Source organism: Oncorhynchus keta, chromosome 9 (genome assembly GCF_023373465.1).
Source record: "Oncorhynchus keta strain PuntledgeMale-10-30-2019 chromosome 9, Oket_V2, whole genome shotgun sequence".
NCBI classification, from domain to species: domain Eukaryota; kingdom Metazoa; phylum Chordata; class Actinopteri; order Salmoniformes; family Salmonidae; genus Oncorhynchus; species Oncorhynchus keta.
Genome location: NC_068429.1, coordinates 42245840 through 42265370, shown reverse-complemented (window position 1 = coordinate 42265370; position 19531 = coordinate 42245840). Strand labels below are relative to the sequence as shown.

Genomic DNA, 19531 nt, shown 5'->3' with positions numbered 1-19531 from the left:
TGAGTAAAAAAATAAAACAGTGTAATGATAAAAAATGATAATGGACCCATATTCATACAGTTTCTTGACTGTCCAGCTCGCTAATAATCACTGGACAGTCAGGGAGCATCAAACATTTTTTGAAACTATGGATAGTGTACTATTTTCTGAATATTTTGACGGCAAGGAAATATAACCCGTTTTCTATGCGGACCTCCAGACCAAATGTGGCCCCCGGGGCAAAATAAGTTTGACCTCCTTGGTCTAGTGGGTTTGTTTGTATATACATGACTATGCTATCCTTCGGCCCTCTTGAATGCCTATTCTCTGATCTCTCAGTTTATCCTGCCCTTATTTCACCCTTTGTATTATTCCGTTTGAATTAGAACCCTCGGGCATGGGCTCCCATTTCTCAGACGCGTCCGTGTTCTTAGTCTGGTAGATGAATACCCTACACCAGTGGGTCCCATCTTTCTCTAGACCCATAAATCAAGATGGTTTAAATGGTGTTTTAAATTGCGTGTTTAAGCAAATTTGGTAACATCTTTAACCGTCTGGGCCTCACAGAACATACCTAACCTAGAAATGTGTATAATCTGTGGCAGAGGCCCACTGTTATAAACAGCAGGGTAACCACGGCAACGGAGAGGGGTCTGCTCTGGCACCTGATGAATGCAGGCCCGGTGTCAGCACCAGATCTGCCTACCGAATCTGACTGACTGTCGCGCCCATTTGCGTCACAAACAAACATTTTGGAAGCTGATATGCCGTCCTTTGCCGTTGTTCTGCTGCCCTAGGCGAGATGTTTATTTGTCCTCCGAAACTAGAATAGTCCCAGTAAGTAAAAATGACTTTGAAAAGATGTATAAAGTTAGGTTCATTTTAGGTTCTGAATGAAATTTTGAAAATACATATTTTTTTGGACTTACTTTGAAAATACGTATTTTCCAGTCAATGAAATCAGGTTAATTTCCGGTTGTGAATGAAAGTTGAAAAGACATCTTGAGTAGGGTCAATTATACTGGACTATACTCTTCTGTGCTGTACAGTTGTACTCTACTCTACTGAACTATACTTTACTGTACTCTACTGTGATCTACTGTACTGTACTGTGCTGTTCAAACTAGATGTCTATGATTGGCTCAGATTTGGTTGAAATCAAGGCCGGTCCAAATCAAGGCCTGTCCGGACCAAATCTGAACCAATTATAGATGTCTATGTTTGGGCCAAATATAGGCCAGACCAGACATGACATCTGTCGACGTTGAAATGAAAGCCAGTCCGGACCCTACCAAATCTGAACCAAACTTATACATCTATGTTTGGGCTGCTCCCCTACCCTGCAGCTAAATTGTTTATTGATTGTATTTATTACTACCTCTACTCTACAGTTCAGTGATTATTGATTGTCATTACCACTAGTATCTTATCTATTTATTCTGCTACTGGTCACAATTACTCCTGTTTACATGTATATTTAAGGGATAATGCCCGAGAAGCCAGTATTTGGAGGATATATTGGCACGGGTGTTGTTAGGCCAGACAGCGAGCACAATCACTTCTAACTGAAGCTGGAAAGACGGCATATTAGCTGCGCTTTGTTTCATTTTGACCTTTTTTCAATTGACATTTCTTTGTATGTATCCATAAAAATGATGCCAGCTGATTCATGATTTCGACTGGCTGAGAAACGCTGCATGCCTGTCTCATCCTGACTTCCAACATGTTCATTACTATGGGACAGCTGGAGATCGAATTTGAATATTGAAACAAGGTTGAAAATGTTGGAGACAGACAGCAAGGTTCATACAAATCTCCACTGTTGAAAACTAAATGTTAGTCTAAAAGAAATGTGAGATAATGTCTAGATGCTTTTTATAGTGGAGATCAGGTTTATAAATTACCTGGCTGGGCTTATGAGACAGTGGATTGCGCAGTCAGATGGAACAAAGTAAATAGGCATTTTAACGTCATAGATTTAGCCGGTGGTAACTTGTGGAATAGACACTGCCTGGAATGCGGTTTTAACCAATCAGCATTAACAATTAGACCCACCCGTTGTATCAATTACCATTAGTATGTTACCATAAGTATTTATATATTCCTGCTACCAGTCACTTTTCAGTCCTGTTTACAGCCCTGTCACGCCTACACTGACACTCTTGCACACACACAGACTCACACACTCACATTAACACCCACACACTTACACTTACATACACACCTACCCACCACTTATGCTGCTGCCATACTGTTTATTATTATTATTCATTATTTATCCTGCTACCAGTCACTTCCTCCTAATCCCTGCCTACATGTACATATCTACCTCAATAATCCAGTATCCCTGCACATTGTACATTTGGCACTGACCCTGTATATAATTTCCTCATTTATTTCTTATTTCTTGTGTTTTATTATTATAATATTTTTTTATTACTGAGAATAAAAAGCATGTGACAAATAAAACTATGATCGATTCAGATTGGGTCCGGTGTTTAGATGTTGAAATCAAGGCAGGTCCGGACCGCAGCAAAAAAAAAATGACCCAGGACATAAGTCTTGTCAGGACAGGGCCAAAATAATACACCCAAAAGACTTTGGTGACGGTCCGTGCTTACTGGGGTGTAGCCGGCAGCGTTGGCCTGCATTGGAATTTTACGAATGTTCATCGGTGTGGCAGGCCTACCGTTTTGTAAAACAAGTAGTTGCATTGACTTTTTTCGTCTTTTTTAAAATTTTACTGTGACTAATCATTTTGTCTATGTAAGCACTGCATATCAGCTACCCGACTTTATCAGGAGTTATCCTGAGCCTATTTGCAATGAGAATCAATGTGTTTACACTGCGGGAAAATGCAGAAGTATTGAATTTGTCAGCTGTAATCATCTCTTCAAAAGTTGACAGATACAAACTTGAAACCACTGATAATCATGACAATTTAGCCCACGGGGTGAAACTCCTGGACAGCAGTTCTGAGTAGCCTGATTTTTAATTCCATATTGTCCATTTTTACTTTGACCTGTTCTGTCTTGAGGATATGGTGTTTGTTGCCGTGTTATATTCACATCGAAGCACTTGTTGTGTTTGATTGGGCGCCATTTAGGTTTAGCTATTTGAAGAGAAACGGGCATAAGGTAAAAAAGGTATCTGTATCATAACATTGTCACACATTTGATCTCCAGCCTGTAGGGTATAGAAAAGGCCACACTCGTTCTACCATATAGGCTGTAAGGCCACATGATTTATGTTAGAAGATTTTTTTTGTGACGGACCGTTGGTGGAGCGCTGCATCTCTCCAACAACACCCTGGAGAGGTGCGCTCGGCATGGACACGCAAAATATATTGCATCAGTGCTCACCTAGATAGCCCATATGCAACTGGGTGAGAGAAATTGTCTTCTTTTTTATTGTATAATTAACGTGAGGTTTTCTGTGTTGTTGGAGGTGCTTCTTGGTAAATGCCGCCCCCGCCTAATGGGCGGGCCGGCCCTGGATGGATGGGATGGCACAGGCATATAGACGGTTTTCAGTGGCAACAAGACGGGTAAAAATAGGAACTAAGAAGAAGGAGGAGGACGAGTAACTAAGGAGGCAGTTACAGGCAGTAGGTCACTGTTCCAGTCCCAGAGCTATGGAGAGGAGACACCCTTCCAATGAAACATGTTTACATGGGGCTGTTGTAAAAAGGAAGAAGGAGGAGTAACCAACTCCGATCCAAGCCCCTGGTGTAGAGACAGAGACAACCTGCCAGCTAGGCAGCATGTTGTGCTGTAACAGCTCCATATGTCCTCCCTCTCTCCTTTTTCCTCACTCACTCACTCGCCACGGAGCAGTGAGCACGCGGCACTCATTTACAGAGAATTGAGGGAAAGTGGTTCTACAAAGGCTCTGTGGAGGTCCCAGTGGGAAAAGGGAACATCTGCTCACGACCTCCCTCCTCCCCCATACCTCTTATCCCCCCACGGAGTTGATGTGCCTGGTCGGAGAGGAGTCAGTGGCCCTCATCCAAACCTCCGCACTACAACCCAAAACTGTCCCCTTATGCCCCCTCCCATCTCCACTGCCCTAACCAGTAGCGCTTAGCACCAACACGCCCCCCCCCACCACACCCACATACACACTGCCTTAACCAGCAGCACTCAGCACCACCACGTCCCAACAGCCAGAAATACCCAGAGCAGAGCAGCAGATGGCCAGACCGACCGACCATGATCATGTGATGACCCTGTTACCATGGGGATAGGTGGCACAAGCCAGAGGAGAGTAACACCCTTACTAGACACATACTGCATATACTGTATGTTCGCACACACACTCCCACAATTCTCACCCTGTTAATATAATACTTCCTCCTCTGAAGGCCATCAACATGCCTGTCACTTGTCATATCATACCCCTGTCTGTCTAAATAGATGCCAGCTGAATATGACAGGTATATTGATTCGTATGGTCTGTCTAGGTACTGCCATATAAGGACATAATGAGACTAATCCATCATTCTGTGTTCAGTTGATGGCCCTGATCCATACACTGCCTCCAGCATCAACAACATTTAGCCTTCACCTCTCTCAATCTCTCTTTCTCTCTCTCCCTAGGATGTAACGTTTATTTAGACACTGTGTGTGTGCGTCTGTCAATAAAGCTAATGAGATCTGGATCTTTAAATTACACTGGTAATTGCTTGTGTCCTCCCTGTACATACCTGGAATTACAGTGTTGATTGATAGGTCTATGATGAGTTTTCCTAAGGGTTTGCTTAGCTGGCCGCTGATGGGATTTCTCTCATTATGAAATAATAGCCAATGTGCTCCCCTCAAAGGTCACACTTCAAAAACAGTTGGGTGCTGGATCATTGTTTTTAGGGCAATACATTAATTACAGAATATGATCCTTTTACAGTGCTGTTTCTCTCGTTATTGTGCACGAGGATGTTTTTGTGTTCATAAGGTTGATCAGTGATATAGTTTCTCTCATTGTCAACCCAGTGGTCTGGCGTTAGAGAGTAGAGACAGGTCAGGTCACAAAGAGTCTGACACCTCTTTATTTCTTAGTCTCACCTCTAGAGGACATTTGCATCACATCTGCATAATGACTCACGCTGGGCTCATTTCACACACTTTAATTGGCTGTGAACTCTGTAAACTCTAACCTCTAATACATGATCTCTCTGACCTGGAAGTGATCTCTCTACAGGTATGTCTTATGTGCGTATGTGATACAGTTATAAATAGTGTTGTCAGATGAGGAAGAGAAATGTGACCGACCGGCTCGATCATATGTAGCAAAATTAGAAATTGTGTTTTTTTACATTGGATAAAAGTAGAGACTCAGAGCTACAACATGATATATCATACACTACAGAAACAATGGGAAAGTTATTCTGCTTTGAAAGTTGATAAACTTGTAATCTCACTTCTGAGATAATGTCCCTTCTTGAATGTTTTGGTACACCTACTGGAGAGCTCTTCTTTGTCTACACCCATTCAGCATTGTTCACACCCTCTTAAGCCTTAGCCCCACCCATCTCTTTAAGGATTCACATGTGAGGCCATGTACTAAACAACCAAAGATTTCAAGACGAAAGGCTGGTTTCATAAATGTCATCTGGAATGTCAGAGTGTGCTCAGAATGCTCTCTGGGCGTTTGTAAACTCTGAGCATTGTCAAATTGTTGTTCAGAGCGCACACTGGACGCTCTGGCCAAGGAGTAGTCAAGCACCCAAGCTAACTGACTAACGTTGGCTAGCTTGCTAGCTACTCCCAGACACAAATGAGAGAACAGCTCACTGACCATTTTACTTACCCTAGCAGAGCTGGTTAGGCTGTTTTTATGTTATCCAGAGCATTTGTGACTGCAGAAAAAAAAAGATTTATGAATGAATCTGCATGGAGCTAACCAACCAGGTTTAATGTTAACTAGCTAACATTAGCCTGTAACTAGCAATGCTCTGAGATATGAATAGTATAACTACACAGATCATAAACGTAACGTTAGCTAGCGAGCCAGCCAGCCAGCCAGCTAGCTAGCTAGCTAACAGTGCACTTTAACTTGAAATGAAAACTACCTTCTGACAAAATTAGAAACAGTTCATATCTGAAAATGCTAGACAATCTTACCCGTATACATGGACGGACGCTTCTCCCTCTCTGTCACAGACTCCATGGTTGCCCTTAGTTTGAAGATGTAATCCGGAGAAAGGTGATTCATACAACAGCCTTCTACAACACTCTTTTTGAACCCGTCTGCATATTTGCAACCAAGCTCCAGAATTTTCTCCAGCTCCTTAGCTATCATACTCTAATTCCACTGATTTCAAAACTCAGTCCTCCAGAAAGTGGAGAGAAACACTTTGTATTCCTCATTTCATCGAGTGTTTCCTTTATTTTGGCAGTTACCTGTATACTTTCTCTCCATTCCCATTTTTCCTAGTCAGTGTTATTTTAACAATCCCACCCTGACCACCAGAGCTACCTTATCAGTGGGGGAGATAGATGAGTAATGCAGGGAGGAAGGAAGGGAGGCTAGTGAGCAATTATGGAAGTGTTGGGAAGAAGGGTATGGAGTGTACAGTACATGGGAAGGTTAGTAGGGCGGGGAAGGAGGGGAGTGTGTATGGGAGAGACGGTTGGTCGGTAGGGGCCCCTATGGGAAAACATGTCAGCATCTGTTCCGTGACAGTGCTAGCTGCTGCTTGGCCCTGGATCCACTGCAGAACCTAAGGGTGTTGGTCTGGTCGGCATCTGGATGATGTCATACAGTACAGTCAGTCACACCACAGTTCTTTCCTGCCGGGGGTCAGGGTTTTCAGTTACTGTAATGAGGAGGAGCCCTATAACAATGGCTGTTGCTCTGCCCTGGGAGACACTGTGACAAATGAAATCATAATCAAATTGTATTCGTCACATGCTTCGTAGACAACAAGTTTAGACAAACAGTGCAATGCTTACTTACGGGCCCTTCCCAACAATGCAGAGTGAAAAAAAAATAATTGTATAAAAACACGTAATAATAAATACAAAATCAGTAACGGTAACTTTGCTAAATACACGGGGTACCAGTACCGAGTCGATGTGCAGGGGTACGAGGTAATTGAGGTAGATATGTACATATAACTAGGAATAAAGTGACTAGGCAACAGGATAGATAATAAACAGTAACAGCAGCCTATGTGATGAGCCAAAAGACTTGCAAAAAGGGTCAATGCAGATAGTCCAGGTAGCCATTTGGTTAACTATTTAACTAACCATTTAGCATCCTGTTCGTTCCAGACTTGGTGCATCGGTATCGCTTGCCGTGCGGTACCAGAGAGAACAATCTATGACTTGGGTGGCAAGAGTCTTCATCCCTAAAAGTGCTGAGACAAACCGAGACCAACCATGCATACTGTACTGAAGCCATGTACTTAAGGTATGTAGGCCTCCATAGTATGTACTCTACATACATTCACTGAGGCCATATGTACTGTACTACTGAGTTCCTAAGGGAAAGATGCGTTGTAAGTTGTAACAGCCATACACTAACTTCCCTGTTATAGCCATTGGTCTTAAAACAGAAATTGAGTTAGTTGGAATCGTTACTGCTTGAGCGCTTCTACCATATCTGACTGCTGGGGGCTGCCTATCCTAACACAGAAAGCATAGTTGCGTGTTTTTTACTGCGATTCCAAAACCAGTCAGAGAGAGGTCAAGTCAACAAGCAAGAAGTAGAATGTCAAACAAGGATAAAACTTTGCAGTAAGAATGAACTCAAATGGATGATCAATTTGTAGCGCACTCAGTGGGTTTCCCCCCTTTTGGTACTTAGGGCCAGAGAAAGCAGCAGTGATCACAATTATTCCCTGTTTTCCAGGCCAGTCTGAAAATGAGTTAGATGCTTTCTTTTCCACAGCTAATCACGCAATGGTAACTGAGTGCAAAAATTATGTTAACGTGGGTTGTGGTATACCTGTGAGTCATGAATGAACATAAGCACTACAAATATGTGGCTGTGATCACGCCATGATCCTGCAAACTCTGTAAGCAACATGGGGTAGAATAGATTCTGTGCTCACATAGACATTGAGGAGTTCTCTCATCCAAAGCAATCAGACTCAATATACTGTATTATTATAGTAGACTTGATAAAGCGTAGGTTTTATTCAGCGAAACATAGACAAACGATATGCGGTTGTCAAAAGCGGTCATAATCACAGAACTCATGGCACGTCGAATCACAGCAGTCGTATTCATAATGTCTTATGATAAATGAGGTGCAGAGAGACAAGTGAAGTCGACATGTGGAGTCTTTGAAATTAAAACAAGTTGAGCACGGCAATTATGTGACATAAAAAATGGCGCCACACCGCATCCAGTAAACAGTCGCTTTCAAACTAGGGATTACGTGGCTTATTGAGGTAAGACAGTAATTCTTGTCATAGACTGTGCATGTATGAGCTACACATTGACACATCCAGCCCAAAGGGTTAAAAAATACTTACTAGTTGCCAAAGTTACGGAGCATGTCTTTAACACACACATCCATCACACAGAGTCAACACACACATCCATCACACAGAGTCATAAAGAGAATGAAGTACAGAGCTGGTGTGACACGTGAGACAGCCGTCTAGCTGGTATGCATCATGTGCTTTAATCAGAGAGACAGAGGGAGGGAGAGAGAGAGAAAAGGAAAGAGGGGGGAGAAAGGCTGGTGAAGAGGGGGAAGGTAGGGGGAGCGGCGGTTAAAGTGCAGGGAAGCAAACTTGGCGCTTTTTGGCGATATTCACCGTTTTGATTTCAAAATAGGCCATCCACGTGAATGGTGAATGGTCAAATCCGTTTACAGAGCACAGAATGCATCCCTACGGTGCCCAATGCTTGACTTGGGATGAAAGAGGTGCAAGAGCTGTCTTTTTTTCACAGAAATTCCCAAATGACATTATGCTATAGAGACCTCAGATTTTTCACTGTTTAAGAGTTCATACACATTTTGGCAGATGGAATGTCATGACTTTTCCATGAATTCTCCATAATGTGAACACAATTTCCATGACCAATAATTGGTGGCGTCTCTATGTAGCCTACCTGAAAAAGACAGCATAAATGTGGTAGTGACACTAGAAGGCAACTGGTCTCTGATCCCATGAAGGGTACTATCTCTTGCCATTGTGCCCTTGATCAAGGCACTTAACCCCCCCACAAAGTATAATAACTGCCCTGTTGGCTACTGTACATGTGGTCTACCCTCCATCTGAAGAGCTTCTGAGTATGCAGGTTTTTGATCCAGCACTTAAAACACACCCAAGTCTGCCTATCAAGGTCCTGCTGAGCAGCTGCTGTTTAGGCTACAATGTGGTGTGTTAAAGCAGGGATTAAAAATGTGTATCTATAACCGTATAAGGCTAAAATATGGTTTCAATGGAGCTCTACCAACAGCATGGAAGCTATTTGTCAATTAGGCTATTTTTAGACTATTTTTAGCATTGTCAGAATTACATGGCTAGCCTACTGTTTAATAGAGGGGAATCCCAGCTTTCAAATAATAGTGTCAGATTTATTTCTCAACACTGCTGGTGCAAAGGCAACAATGAGTCAACGACATTAATGCTTATAGATACAAATTAACTAGCTAATAGCTTGTAGCATGGCTAGTTATATGTTTTGAATTAGCTAATTAGTTAGTCTATCATTATTTTATAGGCTACCTTCTGCTGAAATGTCTCTCTCGCTCTCTCCTCGTTCAATATGGGATTATAATGATGACAGAACTATGTGAGTTTGCATTTTACATTTCGTGGTTGCAAATTTAGTTTTGCGGTTGCAAGTACGATTCGCAAATGTGTAAATTAATTTCGCAAACTAGTATGATGATGTTTGAAAAATGTAACATTGGACGCAAACTTGTAACTTTACATTTTATTACAATCAATAAGTTTTGCAAACAATTTATTTTCAGAATTATTGCAAGTCCATTTACGACTGCTGTTATTCAAAAATACAATTGCAGATTTTGAATCTGCGATCGCTCTGAGTTCTGTCACTGTTGTCACATTGTAGAAAGATTTGTAAATTTGTAGGAAGAAATTTGCAAGTAACATCTTGATTTGCTCTCTGGGTGCAGACCTTTTACACCTGACCAATCAGTTCCCTCTGCCAAAACCACAGCCGCCTAACCATTGGCTGGATTGTTCCATCAATCAAATATCAGGAAGTAGCTAACCACATGCACAAAAGAGGATGTGGTAAAGAAAAGCAAAACAAATCACCTTGAAGGTAATTGTCTCTTATCTGTGTACATACATTTTTGGTTGAAAAGGCATGACAGACAAACTACAGACCAGCCATTGCATTGCCAGTTGCTGTTGGGTTAGCTATCTGGCATTCATCCTAGCTTTTTCAAATTTAACTAGGCAAATCAGGTAAGAACAAATTCTTATTTACAATGACAGCCTAGGAACAGTGGATTAACTGCCTTGTTCAGGGGCAGAACGACAGATTTTCACCTTGTCAGCTCGACCTTTCAGTTACTGGCCCAATGCTCTAACCACTAGGCTACCTGCCGCCCCAGCTTTACCATCAACTGGCTCGCTTTATCAGGCAGCATTATATATATGAGGAGAAAATGAATATATTTGCTAGTTAATCATCTGATTGATAGTTTATATAAATACCATTAACATTAGCTAGATAGCTAGCTAAATTGAAACTACTGCGGGAATGGTAGCTAGCTGACTCCCACCATCATCACTGCCATGTAGCTAATGTTAGCTAGGTTTCTAGAAAATTAAACTATAGCTATATTTGCTAGCTATATTTTAAAATACATTTTACTGACTTCTGAACACATTTTGTCAAACTACTTAATTCCACTGCCTATGTATTAATCGGTGACTGAAAAAGTTGGCAAGAAAAATGCCCCTCCCAATTTCACTGCGACTAGACTCGTAGGCTGTATTGGTTGGGTATAGTTTGGCTGATGTGCACATTTACACAGGTGTTTAATTAGCCTGGTTAGCCAAGTTACTGACTGACTAGGCTTATTGTTATTCATGTTTTTATTATTGCATTTCAGATGAAGAGGGAGTAAAATCACTAGAAAGCAGCATGCTGCCAGACCACCACATGACACTAGACGTATTAGTCAACACTTATGAATTGGATATTGTATGTGAATTCCCCATTTGATCAATGATACTAACAAAATGGTTGGATTGTTCAGTAACATGTGCAGTAAATGCTAAAATGGCTTTGGTGATGAAAGGCACATAATGAATTTGTCAACTCCCTATCAGACCAATGCATACTGCTTCAAGCTGCCTGTGTGTATAATGGGGCCTTCAATGGTACCTTCCTTTTGGTACCTTCCCTTTTACAGCAAGGGTCTCCTTATTGCTGTCTCCTAGGCAATTGACATGTACTGTATGTTCTGACCAATCGGAATCCACACTTCAAGATTGTGATGATCACGCGGGCTGGGACATGTTCCAGGTAGCTTCAGAGAATAATATCGGTTTATACGCTGATCCGGTGAGTGTGTTTATCTGGAAGTGCATAGGAGATGTTGTACACACTGTGACTATTAAAACCTACCCTAACCAGAAACTGTGGATCGATGACGGCATTCGCGCAAAACTGAAAGTGTAAACCTATTAAACCATGGAAAGGTTACTGGGAATATGGCCGAATACAAACACTGTAGTTATTCCCTCCACAGGGCAATCAAACAAGTGAAATGTCAGTATAGAGACAAAGTGGAGTAGCTTTGGATAAAATTGGCCATATACCACAACACCGAGGTGCCTTATTGCTATTATAAACTTGTTACCAACATAATTAGAGCAGTAAAAATAAATGGTTTGTCATACCTGTGGTATACGGTCTGATATACCACATCTGTCATCCAACTAGCATTCAGGGCTCGAATCACCCGGTTTATGATCACACCGCCGTAGTGTGGGAGGTTTCCATAAAGTATATTACCACCAGCAGAGCTTACTTCTCTGCGCTCTGGAGAGATTACATGTAGTTGATATGAAGGCTCTGGAGGTCCTTGGAATATTCTGTCTCTGTTGCACCTGTAGAGAGATATATAAAGATACCGAATGCTCTTGAAAGAAAAAGCAAGAGTTAACATTGTTGATTGAGGATTATAAGGGTCAAATCAGACAAATTGGGTGTGGGGGGGATCCATCGAGACGATCCATCAACCAATTAAAAACGTAAAAACAGCATTCTTCCCCACCAAACAGCCTCGTTGGACATGCGTTTCAAGCATTTTGGTTTGAAAGTTGCCTTACTCTGTAACTTCGCTCTCACTCCCCCTGACACCTAAGCCCTCACCCCTGACCTCCCAGGGCCTCCTGCAAAACCCTCTAATCACAGTATCTATGACAGGGAGTTACTCCAGGAGTAGACAGGTTTATGGGTCATAGGGCTTCTCCACTCCTCATGTGAGTGGAGTATTAGCTATAAATATATTTTTTTTCTTTAAATATGCATGATTTACAGACATGGAGTGTTCCATGTTCCTGCTGGTAGTAGGTCTCCACCTGGATGCAGGGAAATAATAGTCCCACTAAGCGCAAACCAGATGGGATGGCGTGTAGCTGCAGAATGACAGTGTAACCTGCAAAGCACCCCAAACCATCACACCTCCTCCTCCATGCTTCACGGTGGGAACCACACATGCAAAGATCATCAGTTCACCTACTCTGCATCTCACAAAGACACGGCGGTTGGAACCAAAAATCTCTAAAATTTTGACTCATCAGACCAACAAACATATTTCCACCATGTCCATTGCTCGTGTTTCTTGGCACAAGCAAGTGTCGTCTTCTTATTGGTGTCCTTTAGTAGTGGTTTCTTTTAGAGGTCGACCGATTAATCCACATGGCTGATTAATTAGGGCCGATTTCAAGTTATCATAACAATCGGTAATCTGCATTTTTGGATGCCGATTATGGCCGATTACATTGCATTCCACCAGGAAACTGCGTGGCAGGCTGACCACCTGTTACGCGAGTGCAGCAAGGAGCCAAGGTAAGTTGCTAGCTGGCATTAAACTTATCTCATAAAAAACAATCAATCTTCACATAATCACTAGTTAACTTTACATGGTTGATGTTATTACTGGGTTAACTTGCTTGTCCTGCGTTGCATATAATCAATACGGTGCCTGTTCATTTATCAGCGAATCACAGCCTACTTCGCCAAACAGGTGATGATTTAACAAAAGTGCATTCACGAAAAAAGCACAATCGTTGCACGAATGTACCTAACCATAAACATCAATGCCTTTATTAAAATCAATACACAGAAGTATATATTTTTAAACCTGCATATTTTAGTTAAAATAAATTAATGTTAGCAGGCAATTTTAACTAAGGAAATTGTGTCACTTCTCTTGCATTCATTGCATGCAGAGTTAGGGTATATGCAACAGTTTGGGCCACCTGGCTCATTGCGAACTAATTTGCCAGAATTGTAAATAATTATGAGAACGTTGAAGGTTGTGCAATATAACAGCCATATTTAGACTTAGGGTTGCCATCTGTTTGATTAAAATACGGAACGGTTCTGTATTTCACTGAAAGAATAGACCTTTTTTCTTTTCGAAATTATAGTTTCCGGATTTTACCATATTAATGACCAAAGGCTGGTATTTCTGTGTTTATTATATTATAATTAAGTCTATGATTTGATATTTGATAGAGCAGTCTGACTAAGCAGTGGTAGGCATTAGCAGCAGACTCGTAAGCATTCAAACTTTACTGCGTTTGCCTGCAGCTCTTAGCAATGCTTGAAGCACAGCGCTGTTTATGACTTCAAGCCTTTCAACTCCTGAGATTAGGCTATTAAAGTACTAAAGTGCCTATAAAAACATACAATAGTCAAAAGGTATATGAAATACAAATGGTATTGAGAGAAATAGTTGATGCGTCATAATTCTTATAATATCTATAACCTAAAACTGGGAATATTGAGCCACCAGCTTTCATATGTTTTGTTCAAGGAACTTAAACGTTAGCTTTTTTTACATGGCACATATTGCACTCGTACTTTCTTCTCCAACACTGTGATGTTGCATTATCTAAACCAAATTGAGCATGTTTCATTATTTATTTGAGACTAAATAGATTTTATTTGTATTATATTAAGTTAAAATAAGTGTTCATTGTTCATTCAGTATTGTTGTAATTGTCATTATTACAAATATATATATATATATATAAATCATCCGATTAATCAGTATCGGCTTTTTTTGGTCCTCCAATAATCGATATCGGCGTTGAAAAATCCTAAATTGGTCAACCTCTAGTTTCTTTACAGCAATTTGACCAAGAAGGCCTGATTCACGTAATCTCCTCTGAACAGTTGATGTTGAGATGCCTTTTACTTGAACTCTGTGAAGCATTTATTTGGGCTGCAATTTCTGAGGCTGGTAACTCTAATGAACTTATCCTCTGTAGCAGAGGTAACTCTGGGTCTTCCTTTCCTGTGGCGGTCCTCATGAAAGTCAGTCTCATGATAGCACCTGATGGGTTTTGTGACTGCACTTGAAGAAACTTTCAAAGTTATTGAAATTTTCTGGATTGACTGACCTTCTGTCACCTTTTTATGTCTCTACTTTGGTTTGGTCAGGGCGTGAGTTGGGGTGGGTGTTCTATGTTGTGTAGTTCTATGTTTTGGCCGGGTAGGGTTCTCAATCAGGGACCGCTGTCTATCGTTGTCTCTGATTGAGAACAATACTTAGGCTGCCCTTTTTCCCACCTGTGGTTTTTCCCACTTTGTTTAGGGCACATAGCTTTTAGCTTCACTGTTTGTTTTTGTAGTGTTCGGCGTCATTTTCCAAATAAAGAGAAAATGTACGCTCACCACGCTGCACCTTGGTCCTCTTCTTTTAATGGCCGTGACACCTTCATGTCTTAAAGTAATGATGGACTGTAATTTCTTTCTTTATTTGAGCTGTTCTTGCCATAATATGGACTTGGTATTTTACAAAATAGGGCTATCTTCTATATACTAACCCTACCTTGTCACAACACAACTGATTGGCAACTGATCAACTGATTGGGGGGGGGGTGCGTGCAGTGAGTGCACGGTGATGTGGGCTAAATGCCAGGGATTCATTTTTGTCCCAATCGGCCCCTGGGCCCATGATGGCGAGCTGGGGTTGTGCAGACATCAAGAAAGATTTTATCTTTGGAGGGTTCTTCCTATAAATATCTATGAACGGTTCCACCAGCCTTATTAGCCTCTAAAATGTCATTATTTATGAAAACAATTACACACAGTATATCATAAGGCCTTTCTTTGAGAGCCTAGTTACAGTGCCTTCAGAAAGTATTCACATCCCTTTACTTTTCCCACATTTGTTGTGTTAGAGCCTGAATTTTAAATTGATTAAATTGAGATTTTGTGTCACTGATGTACACACAATACCCCATAATGGCAAAGTGGAATTTTGTTTGTAGACATTTTTTTAGATTGAATCAAACACATTGAAAGCTGAAATGAGTACTGAATGTTATGGTAAGACTAAATAAATTCAGGAGTAAAAATGTGATTAGCAAGTAAGTTGCATGGACTCCATTCTATGTTCAATAGTAGTGGTTAATGTGATTTTTGAGTAACTACCTCATCTCTGTACCCCACACACAATGATCTGTAAGTTCCCTCAATCAAGAAGTGCATTTCAAACACAGATTCAACCACAAAGACCATGGAGGTTTTTCAATGCCTCACAAAGAAGGGCATCGATTGGTAGATGTGTAAAACAATAAAATGTAGTTTCTCAGCAAAATAATATTGCACCTTTTTGGGCCCTCACCAGTTTACATCTCTGAAAGAGGGAGAGGAGGGGCGAGAGAAGGAGAGCAATAGATATAGTAGGGTATCAGAGAGAGAGAGAGGAGAGAGCGCCTGTCTCCTGTGTCAGACACAGGCAGCCCACTTGTGATTCACTGGGAGTGCACCTGCAGATTGAGTAGATAATGAAAACATGCAGATGAGTCTTGAATCACAGAGGAAGTAATTAACTGTTAACATGAGGAAGTGCTCTACTTTAGATGCCTTGGGAATGAACTTGGACCTACTCATCACATACTATGTGGTCTTCTTGGACTTCAAATCAAATTTTATTAGTCACATGCGCCAAATACAACAGTATTCAGTACAGTGAAATGCTTACTTACGAGCCCCTAACCGACAGTGCAGTTAAAAAAAATATGGATAAGAATAAGAGATAAAAGTAACAAGTATTTAAAGAGCAGCAGGAAAAATAACAATATATACAGGGGGGTGCCGGTTAGTTGAGGTAGTATGTAGGTAGAGTTAATTAAAGTGACTGCATAGATGACAACAGAGAGTGGCAATGGTGTGGGGGGTGTGGGGGCAATGCGAATCGTCTGGGTAGCCATTTGACTAGATGTTCAGGAGTTTTATGGCTTGGGGGTAGAAGCTGTTTAGAAGCCTCTTGGACCTAGACTTGGCGCTCTGGTACAGCTTGCCGTGTGGTAGCAGGGAGAACAGTCTATGACTAGGGTAGCTGGAGTCTGACAATTTTTAGGGCCTTCCTCTGACACCGCCTGGTATAGAGGTCCTGGATGGCAGGAAGCTTGGCCATAGTGATGTAGTGGGCCGTTCGCACTACCCTCTGTAGTGCCTTACGGTCAGAGGCCGAATAGTTGCCATACCGGGCAGTGATGCAACCAATCAGAATGCTCTCGATGGTGCAGCTGTAGAACCTTTTTGAGGATCTGAGGACCCATGCCAAATCCTTTCAGTCTCCTGAGGGGGAATAGGTTTTGTTGTGACCGTTTCATGACTGTCATGGTGTGCTTGGACCATGTTGGTGATGTTGGCACCAAGGAACTTGAAGCTCTCAACCTGCTCTTAACTTCTTGAATTCTTAATAGGAGTGTAAGCCGTGACTTCTAAAAACCCATATAGATTCACTAGGTTTTCCCACACTGCTGATTGTAAACCTACTGCTGAAAATGGCATAGTCTGCTCTAGGGAGTCACGTTTGGTCTCTAACCAGCCGAGCATGGTCTGTGTGCTCATGCCTTTGGGGGCGTAAATCATACTGACTGTTTGTCAGTGTACACCACGTGAATTATCAAAAATGTGCTTTGTGGTTAAGAAGAGCAGTCCTCTCCACTGTATCTCAGAGAGAAACACACACACTCGGATGCACACTCACTCACACACACACACCGTTTCCTCCTCTCTGTGTCAAGAGCAAACAGAGAGAATTAGGTAAAGAGAGAGTGATGTCCTCCAGCCATGATGGATGTTGGTGTCCTGCTAAAGAACAAATCGCACACAAACCCATAGCAAACACACCGCTGGTCTGTGAATGATCCACCCAAAATGATCTCTCAATCATACCCCAGGGAACTGAGTGTGTGTGTGTGTGTGTGTGTACATGTGTGTGTGTGTGTGTGTGTGTGTGTGTGTGTGTGTGTGTACATACATGCATGTGTGTGTTGACTTTGAAAAGGAAAACAGAAAAAGACGAGGGTAGGAAACCCTTGATTGTGTTGGAATGTTAGTGTGTTTGTCATGTGTTTCAGCCTCTGACTCACCTTGAGATGATGTTTACTGTGAGTAAACCTCCATCTTTCATTACTGGCATAGGCTATGCATCGATGCCTCCATAGTAGAAATCCATTTCCTCTCTTGGGATGTAGTCAAATTGCCCTCAAGGTAAAAAAAAAGTTTTGTTTTTTATTTAACTAGGCAAGTCAGTTAAGAACAAATTCTTATTTACAATGACGGCCAAACCTGGACCAATTGTGTGCCGCCCTATGGGACTCCCAATCACGGCCGGATGTGATGCAGCCTGGATTCAAACCAGGTACTGTCGTGACGCCTCTTGCACTGAGATGCATTGCCTTAGACCGCTGTGCCACTCGGGAGCCCCAAATGTAAATGTAGCTCAACGCAGGTGAGAGAGGAGGGCTTGGTTGGGTTTTGCTCCTCGCTGAGGCTTGGCCAGTTGGGATTGGTTTGTTTGATTAAGTGATTGGTTATCTATCGCAATATATACTTACACTATATCCTCAGTGGATACATTTTGGATTGATGCTGTATCTACAAGGGAAAGCAAAAGTGCTGACTGAGCTAAAGATGCGGTCAAGGATTTTTCTTCATCCTACGAAGGAGATATAGATTTATGGCAATTATCTTGTAACAGTTGGATAGGTGTTGTGGAAATGCTACTGTAACAATGGTTTGTCTGGTTCATACTAAAATCAAGAGTCCTAAGTTTTTGTTTCTTTTAGCAGATTACTTTTGCAAGCCTCTGAGAAATGGTAATAAGAGGGGTGAGGTGCGTAAATTGCAGTGCAAGGCTGTTTTCACTGCATAGCAAAGTAATAATTTATCTCTTCATATTTCCCTGGAGACATAGGTCTGCTCTCTTATAGAGTCTCTTCATGTTATTTCTAAATCCAGACACAGCAAGCTAAAAGAGAGACTATATGTCCTCATCCTGAAGCGAATAAAATATGTGCTATGCTGTATGCCAGTGGTCTGAGTCAAGATCACTTTGAGTCAAAAATGCAAGCCGAGATCTACCGCTCAGATCTTTTTTAAAAAGGACTTAAAAAACCTAAGCCTATGCAACATTAACCAATTAAAAACAGTTCTGTAGCAATGAGGTTTGTGCAGCAGGCTATAGGCCCAATACATTATCACTGCATATTGGCTCTGCTTGAATTGCCCTGCCAATGTTGTTCTTCTCAGACCATTTTGAATTTTTAAATTTTTTTTAAATGTAGGTTTATGATCACACTGGTAATAATTTGTTGTACTACTTGTGAGGCACAGCTAAGTAAGCATGATAATTTGCTTATTTAAAAAAAATGTTTTTTACTGGACTGATGGCTGCCTCTCACCCGACTCGTCATTACTCCACCCTCCTTCCCCCCGCTGAGAAAAGGGGACAGAGTCTTCCAGCTAGTAGCCTCATGCACCAATTCATGTTTCTCCTATGACCAGAGAAAGTGAAATATCCCTTGATATTAAAGAAGACAGAAGCCGCTAATAATTACAACTCAAGCTGATCTGAACACTTTGCTTAAACTCCTTCATTGCAGCTGCAGCGCTGGTTGTCGCTTGTGGAAGCTGGGAGAACCCGCATTTTGTGGCTTATGATGGTGTTGAACAAAGTGTTGACAGTGCTGAATAACAACTTACAACATAAACATAAAGACGGCAGACTTTTGCTGTATTCGTTGAGTCTCTCTTTAGTCATGGTTTAAAAATTGTTTTTACAGTCTATAGCGCGAGCAAACTGTGCAGACACGGTGTTCTGAGCTATCCGATTGGCCAAAGGTAGGCCTCTAGGTGCACTTGATTTTCTCTCTGGGAGTTTGACCTTCAGACTCATTAAATGGTTATGTATGGGAACATTTTGCCTTCCCGGCGCTAGGGCTGCGGAATCAAGTGCACCTACCCCTAACAGCGCGAAACAAAAAAAACAAAAAAAAATAGCATGGCTTTATGGTTGGGGTTTTTACAGAAATGTTTGGTGACCAACTAGGAATGCCTTGGAGATGGACCAG

At 41.6% G+C, this 19531-nt stretch overlaps 1 protein-coding gene across 4 annotated transcripts in view; it reads left to right on the top strand.

Moving 5' to 3' along the window:
- LOC118387877 (band 4.1-like protein 4) overlaps window positions 1–19531 on the top strand; it is a 92129-nt gene that overhangs the window by 16872 nt on the left and 55726 nt on the right. The gene's annotated exons all lie outside the window — the stretch shown is intronic.